Source organism: Lactuca sativa, chromosome 2, assembly GCF_002870075.4.
Source record: "Lactuca sativa cultivar Salinas chromosome 2, Lsat_Salinas_v11, whole genome shotgun sequence".
In the NCBI taxonomy this organism is placed as follows: domain Eukaryota; kingdom Viridiplantae; phylum Streptophyta; class Magnoliopsida; order Asterales; family Asteraceae; genus Lactuca; species Lactuca sativa.
In genome coordinates, this window is record NC_056624.2 from 151,708,138 (window position 1) to 151,716,307 (window position 8,170).

The 8,170-nt window shown below is 38.5% G+C and overlaps 1 pseudogene; it reads right to left on the bottom strand.

The window, feature by feature from the left end:
* Positions 1 to 5,427: 5,427 nt before the first annotated feature.
* On the bottom strand, positions 5,428 to 7,431 carry LOC111918931 (protein phosphatase inhibitor 2-like; annotated as a pseudogene).
* Positions 7,432 to 8,170: the final 739 nt, after the last annotated feature.

Genomic DNA, 8,170 nt, shown 5'->3' on the forward strand with positions numbered 1-8,170 from the left:
TTATCTAATGTTTTCGTTTTTGTATAAGTGTGATTCTCGATGGAGAAGCTAAGGCAGGTAAATGTTTTTATTAGTTAGGAGTCCCTAGAAGCATGTTGCTGTATGTTGACTAAAGCCTCGAAAGATTTCGAGTGAAGCCCTAATAACATGATATATACAAATCATGTTTTCCAAATCCAGGCTGCAATATTCTCTCTAATCATGAGCTACCTTACTGTTCTCACATTGAGTTTAGAGTTTTCTGCTTGGTCATTCTTTTTCTTTAAGAGCAGAGGTACAATCGATTCTTTTACCATCTCCATCATTTTTCTCCATTATACTTCGTTTCACCAATATAACCCTTGAGACTCTCAGTATTAACCACTGAGGTTTATGGTTATACAAAATTTGCATTCATGATCTTAGTTTCATGCCACTATGTACTAAGTGAAACCCACAGTTCAACACCACTAATGAAGTGACGGTGAATTCTCATATTCAAGATCTTACTTGTTACCTAATGAAATATCTTTTTACTTTTGAGTGATCTTTATGAATTTGTCTTACACCAAGGCTTTTCTTACCCTAAAGATCCAGTTTAAATTTTTTTTTTTGAGATTTCTTTACTTCCTTTTGTCACTATAAAACTTATCCTACCTACTTGTTCAATAGATCACAATGATCTCACAAGTACTTCATTCAGTTTTGGTCTTATGTCAAGTATCGAAATTATGAATTAAAGCAAAAGCCACCCTTTATAACCTTCAAAAAGATGTCTTTCAATACTTCTTAACAAGTTATTGATCGTTATTTAATGGGAAACCAAGCAAGCACTTTAATGTATCTCTTGACTTTGAAGGAAGTGATTCGTGCCCAGAATCCATTGTTTTATGTCTATTTAAGACATCACAGATCATCCCAAAAAGTTTATTTTATTTCTTTATCTTTTACAATCTATGCACGAAAATTTTATTTTTCCAAACTCAGGTTCTTTTAAGACTGTTCAATAAAGCATCACAGGCAATGGCGATTCAAATGGACCTTGGGGTGACGATTGGGATAAAGTGAAAGTTGACTCAGTGGTTATCCAATCGGTTTGGCGATTTGAAAAAGTGAATTTTATGGAATGGCGTGCAATAAGGAAACGTCCTTTCTCTTTCCTGCGTCATGATCGGTATGCCAACTGTTTATCCGTCAAGTCAGACGCTATTTTTCAAATAATCCAAGATCTTAGCCGGATTTTTCTCTCTCCTTCTTGTACGTATAAAATTAATTGGAATGGTACTCTTTAACCCTTTATCACTTACCAAACTCTCTCAAATAACAAAGGCAATTTCTCTTACTGTTCATCATCTTCTCCAAGCTTCTACAATGGCAGACTCTTCGTCCGTTCATGATACTTCTGTTCGTCAACTACTTTTCACAATCAAACCTCAACAGAACCTGATCATCGATCTCACTCCGTTTATCTATGAACCCTACATGCTATATGTCGTTAAGTGTCTCAAATACTCACCTCTCGTCAAAGCGCTGACCAAAGTCGAAGTCGTACCAATGTCCTGTCTTTCTCTTGTCTACTCCACTGCTTACTACGTCAAGGTTCATGAAAGGATTCACTTTGACATCCACAATGAGAAGAACTCCATCTCCAAGCATCACTTCTGTGTTCTAATTGGTCTCTCTCAAGAACAATCTCTAGTAAACCCTAAATCCATCACCACTGGTCAATTGTTTTCTATGTTTTATCAGATGGGGTATACTGAAACCCTCACCACAATAACTAAGTTCAAGAAGTCCTGCCTTCCGCCTCAATGGAATGGCCTTTTCACGTTGTTGTTCAAGGGACTCTCTGAGCGAAGCGCCGGCTCAGATGGTGCGAGCATGTCTTTTATGACTGTGCTATACGGACTGTACCATTGGATCGATTTGGATTTTGGAACAATTATCTGGCAGCAACTGGTACAAAGCTTGGTCTCTTCATCCAGGCACTCAGAGATTTCTTGTGGGCGATTCTGGTCAATAATTACCAACTGGGCAATGGACCGCCTTCATGTTCCAATCATGGCGGATTCTCTTATCTCCTCCATCGCTACTTTTCACACAACCAAAATCAACAAATCCTACCAAGTACTCCTTTATTGGATCTATTCCTGAAACCATGGTCGCTCGTGTCTCTGCAGCAATTAACGTTCTACAACAATACAGGAAGATTCCATCTTCAGGTCCAAGGGAGCTTATGCCAACCATGGTTCGCTCAATTGAAGAGGCTGAAAAGCCAGCGAAAAGGGGCAAGAAAACTAAGAATCAGAAGGAGGCACTGTTTTCCAAACCAACCAAGGGGAAAACCCCCAAGAAGAGAAAGTCTGACAAGGCTGCTACATCAAAGGCTCAACCAAAGAAACAAAAGAAGCTTGCTAGGAAGCTCATACTCCAATCTTCCAGTGATTCAGACTTAGAGTATGTTCCTCCCAAACATAGGTCTGCTCCTCCTTCAGAATCTGAGAGCGAAAGGCTTCGGGTCGAGGTGATACTCCGCCTCGCTCCCCTACCCTAGAAATTCCCGTTCGCTCCCACCCTCCTTCACCTCCACCTGTAACCATCCCAGTATCCATCCCTCTAATATTTCCCATTCCAGCTCAACCATCCACTACTATTCCCATCCATACGCCCATATTCACAGACACTACTACCACCACTACTACCACAGGAGCTCATTCTACCGCTCCCACTCCACCTGTAACAACCGAACCCCCTGTCACAACCGAACCTCCAGCCACTACCAAACCTTTATCTCCTACTTCATCCATAAAAACCTGTTCTAGGCGGTGAGGACTTGGAATTTGATTCCAGGTATTTCAGTCCTTACCGTGTACAGAGTGATGATGATGATGATGAGCCTGTTACAAAGCATCATCTCAAGGCAGTAAACGAAAAACTTGATCAACTGCTCTTATCCTCCTCCTATGGAGCCTACTCTGAAGCTGCTTTAAAGGCCTTGTTCTCATATGTTGTTCAAGAACACAGTGCCCCCTCTCTGCTGCAGCTAAAGAGATTGAAGCCTCCACTTCACAATGTCAACAAGCCTCTCTTGTTGTTGAGGCTTCTACCAAGGAGTGCAAGGACGCAACCACAAAAGTCGATAAACTAGTTTTTGAAGCTCACCTGTTTCTAGATTTTTTGCAGGCGGCTGCTAAGAAGAATACTCAAACCGTCAACGCTTCGGTGGATAACCTTCAACAGTCCCTTCAGTCTGAAAGGTCCAACCTTGAAGCTGCACGCCAAGCGATCGAAGCTGCAAACGAGTCTCTACATGCTAATGTTAATGATCGCCTGACTCAACTTGAGGCAGAATTAGCTAAAGAGAATCGCATCATGGATGAGCTTGACAAGAGAACCTCACAGCTGAAAATGCAAAATTACAAGCTGCGTACTGCTACTGTTGAGCTCAATGACCAAAAGTCAGAAAGGGAGGTCAATCGTAGTTATGCTGCTGATGTTCACTCCATCCTCCTTCATTTCCTTGAAGCGCATGATCCAATCATCACCATTACAATCAGGTGGCACTTGGCTGACAAGCTCATGCCAGCATTGGACATCCTTAGTCGTATTGAGGGTGTTCCGGTGACTGGTGTCCAGCCAAAACAAGGGGAGAGAAGACAACAACTCAATCTCCTCCTAGACCGAAACCATCTACTGAACCGAAGGGTAATGAAGCTGCGGTCAGTAACAAGGAGAAAAAGAAGAAGAAGATTGGGGAGGATGACACAGACAATGAAGATGATGTCTATGCTGAGAATCCTGAAAAGCCTTTTCAGAAAGCAAAACCCTCTGAGAAAGAGCTGGAAGAAAAATACAAGAAAATATAGGCTGAGCTCGAGCAAAAGCGAAAGGAGGCAGAGCTCCTAAAAAAGAAGAAGTCCATGTTTCCTGTTTGGAATATAGATTCGCTTCAAAGGTGTGCTATTGATGAGCCCAACATACTTTGGCTTGACCCTGTAATGTCATTTGGGCTTGAGAACTCCAAGGATGCATAGTTTGACATGCCAATCACACGAAAGGCATTCATCTTTCACTGCTTTAATTCAACTGCTGCCATTCCTTCTCCAGACCCGAAGGTAGATAGGGATCTGTTGGAGTTCTACCTGGAGTTTGCTCAACCCCAGTACTTGACGTGGAGTTCGAAGAAGATTACTACTGTCAAGGTTTTGAAGCCCTACTCAGCGGGGAATTTTATTAATGTTAAATTCAAAGTGACTCAAGGCACCGAAGGCTCAGTTCACAACTTCACCCTTGCTGATCTACCGAACCTTAATCCCCACGACGGGATACCCCTCAACAACATTCTTCTGTCAAATCCACAGGAGTACCAGCCAATAATTGACCATGTCAAGCGAATGCTTGTGTGCTACATTCACGAGGTAGCGAAAATGGACCAAGGGATTGCTTCTACCATTCACAAGCGAACCACGATCGAGACTATGGGCAAAGCAGGCAATGTCAACACAATGGTCAAGGGGAAGATTGATTCGAAGTACCACACTATTATGTTCATCAGGGCCGAAGGTCAGAAATGCTTGTTCGCTCTCGTTGACAAACACCTCTTCTCAACTTCTTGACTGAAGCATATCTTGGAGATCATTCAAAGGTGTGATTAGAACAGTGCAGCTGACAAGAAGTTGTGCATTGATATGTTGAGGTGGTATATCCAGTTTCGGCAGACACATCTTGCAATAATTCCTCGGCTGTTCAAAGTAATAAAGACCGTGAAGCCAGCACAGAAGAAATAATCTCTCGCCTCATTTCACGCAAAGGGGGAGATTGTTGGGATTATTATGTTGTGTCATGGGCTCGGTCCCACTACTAGAAAAACAGCCTTTTATGACGCTCATTGCGCGTCGTAAAAGGCTAAGACGACGCGCAAATGCACGTCAAGGAAGGCCCTGTCATAAAGAGAGACGACGCTCATTTACGACGCGCGTTTACGACACGCAACGCGTATCAAGGAAGGCCCTGTCATAAAGAAAGACGACACGCATTCGCGTGTCGTAACCTTACGACGCGCGTGTTAATGACACGCAATGCGTATCAAGAAAGCCCCTGTCAAGAAAGGCCATGTCATAAATGAAGATGACACACATTTTTGCGTATCGTAAATTTAAATATTTAAAAATATATATTCATATATATTTATTAATTTTTAAATTAAATTTGCATTTAATGTGTCATAATAGAAATAAAATACCATATACAAAAAATACAATCCATTGAATAAACTTTAATGTCATACAATTCTATTTCTTACAATATATAAATTTGCATTCATCTAATCTACTCTATGTTTCATACTAACAATTGAAATGAAGAATACAACACTTGCATTTTTAGCATCTTATCTCTTTCGGCTTGAGCTTTCTTTTCCACTTCTAACTCGAGAGCTATTCGCTTTCATCAACCCTGTAAACACAACACAAAATCACTTGTCATTTTCATTCGCTTTCCAATTTCCATTGTGTGTTTTCCTATTTCCTTAGTTTGTGTACAATGGAGTAAGCAAGTGTGTATTGAAGCACCTTCCATGTAATAGTACCCCCTTGACCAATACTAGTATCAGAACATAAAGCACCTTTCTGCACAAAAAACAACAATAAGTCAACAAAGAGTCAACATTATTTAAAATACTATATGAACCTTCTCAAGTGATGCACATGGACCAAGAATCCCCTGAATTACAATTTACAATTTACAACAAAAACACGAACTGATTGAGTCAACTTTAACATATGACATATCAATGTGTTAAGGATTGAAGAGATTAAATCAAACCTTACTTTGATGACAAACCCAATTCAGTGTCACCCGATTGGAAAACACGCAAATATATCTCGTCTCATTTCACCTCCAAAATCAACAAATTCAAATATCCATGGTTTGGACCTAATAACATGGGAATACAAAAATACAAATAATATTTAATAACATTGTCCCAAATATAAAACAAAAACAAGAATCAATATTTGTTGAAGCCTACTCACTTTGGGTGACAATTGAGTAAAAAAGATCATAATAGGGTGAGCCCACTTTTATATATTTGTGTCAACTGAAATTGATCAAATAGCCACTCATATATGATAACATATTAATATATGATAATATGATATGATATAATGCCGACTCACTTTTACCTTTTACCTTTTACCGATTACCATACTAAAAGTCATACACCCCACCCATGCAAACCTGTAAACACCCGAGTTCACCACCAACAGGTAACACAATACCGTAAATACCCCTCATGACAACACGTAAGGGAAACACAGAGCTGTTAGTATCTTCATCACAATCAAGATCACAATCTCTCGCAGCATCCAAACTCCCTGCAGCCGAGAGAACCCATTTTCTCCTACCCTCTCGAATTTCATATGTGAATTGCATTCTAATGTACAGAATAAGCTCATCAGATAACTTAATAATGATTTTATAAATAAATCCAATAAGATGAGAAATAAAGAACATGTTTGCGTGTCCTTATCTTTTGTAGTGCATATTGATATTTATATCTCCCACACCATCAACAATGGATTGCTTTTCATCATCCTTTTTCATTGATTCCTTCTTCTATAACTCTTTCACTTTGCGATATTCATCATAGTGCGCCTTTCTTTTCTCCCTAAAGCTTCTTGCACTCTTCCCCACCTTCATCATCTAAACCCTCATCATATCATCAGTTTAATTTTAATTTTTTTTTAATAAAAGAAAAAGCAAAAGGGTGAAGATGAAGGAAGTAGGAAGAACCTAGATCATGATCCATGACATCTGCTTCATCTTCATCATCTGAAGATGTCCATCCAGAATGGGAGTTACTGTTGCTACTAGAAGATGCCATCTCATTCAGTGCTGAACGAATTGCATCAGCATTCAGTCTGATGTTGTTGTTATCATATCCTTCAAGGAAACTATCAGAGCCCCCAATAGGAGATAAAGATCCTACAACAAGTCAACAACACTTGAATTAATTTACATAACAAATTAATAATTAATTTAAATTTAATGGAATGTGGGATATGTATAATACCATCAGTATCATGCATCATAGGATGATATGGAGTTTTGGGTTCTGTGATTTTCTTTCTTACATGTTTATTTGCTTCAATTTCACCAAGGTTGGCTTCATCCCATCTAAAACCTCTCCTACGGCTTTTTAAACAACAATAAAAAAAAATATGAATATTATTTTTGTATTGGTGTACTTATACGTCATAGAACAGGAAAAATAATTATATTTCTAAAACCAATATTTTCCAAACAAAAAACAAACAACTTCATTACAGGAAAAGATAACAACCAACACAAAAGAATATATATATATATATATATATATATATATATATATATATATATATATATATATATATATATATATATATATATATGCTTATGTCAATTTTACCTCATGTCTATTGTACATAAGCTTCTGAAGTGTAAGATTGAAAAAGAGTTGTCTTAATTTTACAGGAAAAGATAACAACCAACACAAAGGCTCTTGCATCTTTTTCAGCATGTATTGAGGGGATGATTTAACCTAATATATGAATCTCATCTTTCACAACAGTTAATTCCCTTTCACAATAGGTAATTTGGGGAGGGGCCCATGGGCCTGGTGTATTGGGCCCTCACGTGGGTCCCATGGCATTCGATTCCTTCCAGACATTTTGTTATACCTGTAAAAAGAAACTGTATATGTCATGAAAAGAGATTGATACTTATTTATATTTAAGCTAAGAAGACACAAGAACTTATTTATTTATGTGGACAGATGATGCACTAGATTTATCAGGTTTTATTTTATGTTTTAACATCCTCACCATAAGCTAATCAATTACTCAATATTGATGTCTATTTCTTTCTATAACAGCACACATCAGCCCATTGTATGAACTATTTAAACAACTGTAGCCCCTAAAACTCTTTCATTATCTGATCACACATTAGTGAACCTATGAAAACCTGTGATGGTATATGGTCAAATAGCACAATCAAATATCAATATTAAGCCAAAGCACTATGGGTAAAAAGAATTCCAACAACTCAAGACATGATTTCTTAATTTTAAACTCCACCAAAAACAAATGATCAAAAGATTTTACGTACAAAACACATAGCAGTTTTTGCAATAAAAATGTAGCTTACCTGA